Raw genomic sequence first — 2,500 nt, 5'->3', positions numbered from 1 at the left:
CCTACTTTGGCCGCACGGCGCCGCGCGCAGGGTGCGCCGGCGCGCAGCTGCGACGCCTGCCGCGTCCGTCGGCCGGCGCGCCTGCCACTGGCCGCCCCCACCAGCCGGCTGTAGCGCGTGCGCCCACGCACCGCGCGGCCAGCACGCCGGGAGGCGCCCCCTCACCGGCCGGGGACGGTCCCACCCAGCCACCGCCGCGTATCGCTTCACACCCAGATGCCGTTCAGTTTCGTCGGCATGGTGGGTATCGCTGGAACAACCGGTTAGTACCTCAACCTATCGTCGCCATCACCGATTCACCCCTAGCGAGAACAACCGCACCACAACGGGTTACCATTTGTTCATTTGCGTAACTTCACCAGAAAACGCAGGCGTCCATCGCCATTTGCAACTTCCACGATTATTGCATGCCTGTGTCAGGTGTCACGCCACACTACGTCTGCCCACATACACGCAACAAAATGTGCACGCCTAGACAATACGTGGAAGGTGGCCCCCGTACGTATGCGATGTCCATTGCTCGAACGACTGTCAACCGGCCTCTGTAGCATGTCGCAGATATGGAACGCGGTGCACCATGCCATCACGGTGTGTGAGGAGAGACGACTAGGTCCGAATACATCAACAGACAGCTCATGCTGATCGCCATCCACGGCGTCCGTTCCTCCCACACGTCTCTATGGCGTACCACACTGCAATCCAGCTCTCATAGGGAGACGACACGTAGCTGCGTGCACAATATTTGCACTGTATGGTCCGCCGTTTTTGGGCGCAGTCGTTGTACGGTCACACATGTGCCACGATGTATCATTCAGTACATAAGGACGAATGTGCAGTACAGATTGTGGTTTACGCGTACGACATTAGCGGACAGTTGACACAGGCCGCACCACAACGTAGCCTGAGTACGTCGCATGCGGAGGGCATTGAACATGCAAAGTTCTCACCAACCAGCTTGCGAAGGCAGGGGGCAAGGTGGGGACGTGGGGAGGGGCGGCATGTACGTCCTGCTGCCATCCACATTACAGTGTACAGCAGGAGCATGTGGAAAGTGAGCAAGACTTGCAAGGTGTTTAACATGAAGCGATACACAGGGGAGCGGGGAGTGCGAGTAGCGAACTATATTGCGAGGGTTGCGGGTGGGCAACACTACACTAATTGAACGAGTCGTATAACAATTACAGAGCAGGTTTAGGCGACAACGTGGGTTACGTTAGGCGACAACGTGGGTTACGTTAGGGGACAACGTGGGTTACGTTAGGGCACAACGTGGGTTAGGTTAAGGCACAACGTGGGTTAGGTTAAGGCACAACGTGGGTTAGGTTAAGGCACGACGTGGGTTAGGTTAAGGCACGACATGGGTTAGGTTAAGGCACGACATGGGTTAGGTTAAGGCACGACATGGGTTAGGTTAAGGCACGACATGGGTTAGGTTAAGGCACGACATGGGTTAGGTTAAGGCACGACATGGGTTAGGTTAAGGCACAACATGGGTTAGGTTAAGGCACAACATGGGTTAGGTTAAGGCACAACATGGGTTAGGTTAAGGCACAACATGGGTTAGGTTAAGGCACAACATGGGTTAGGTTAAGGCACAACATGGGTTAGGTTAAGGCACAACATGGGTTAGGTTAAGGCACAACATGGGTTAGGTTAAGGCACAACATGGGTTAGGTTAAGGCACAACATGGGTTAGGTTAAGGCACAACATGGGTTAGGTTAAGGCACAACATGGGTTAGGTTAAGGCACAACATGGGTTAGGTTAAGGCACAACATGGGTTAGGTTAAGGCACAACATGGGTTAGGTTAAGGCACAACATGGGTTAGGTTAAGGCACAACATGGGTTAGGTTAAGGCACAACATGGGTTAGGTTAAGGCACAACATGGGTTAGGTTAAGGCACAACATAGGTTAGGTTAAGGCACAACATAGGTTAGGTTAAGGCACAACATAGGTTAGGTTAAGGCACAACATAGGTTAGGTTAAGGCACAACATAGGTTAGGTTAAGGCACAACATGGGTTAGGTTAAGGCACAACATGGGTTAGGTTAAGGCACAACATAGGTTAGGTTAAGGCACAACATAGGTTAGGTTAAGGCACAACATAGGTTAGGTTAAGGCACAACATAGGTTAGGTTAAGGCACAACATAGGTTAGGTTAAGGCACAACATAGGTTAGGTTAAGGCACAACATAGGTTAGGTTAAGGCACAACATAGGTTAGGTTAAGGCACAACATAGGTTGGGTTAAGGCACAACATAGGTTAGGTTAAGGTACAACATAGGTTAGGTTAAGGTACAACATAGGTTAGGTTAAGGTACAACATAGGTTAGGTTAAGGTACAACATAGGTTAGGTTAGGTTAGGTTACACGTTGTTGTAAGGAAAGGTGTAGGGGGGGGCGGGGGCGGCAGGTTCGTTGATAGTGATTATAGTAAGTGAATGCTTGTGACATGATCAGATTTGTCACGTCAGGATGCACCTTTGGCTTATTAGAGGC

The sequence above is a fragment of the Schistocerca piceifrons genome, unplaced genomic scaffold (genome assembly GCF_021461385.2).
Source record: "Schistocerca piceifrons isolate TAMUIC-IGC-003096 unplaced genomic scaffold, iqSchPice1.1 HiC_scaffold_954, whole genome shotgun sequence".
NCBI classification, from domain to species: Eukaryota; Metazoa; Arthropoda; class Insecta; order Orthoptera; family Acrididae; genus Schistocerca; species Schistocerca piceifrons.
The sequence above is the reverse complement of the archived record's forward strand: the minus strand, read 5'-3'. Positions refer to the sequence as shown.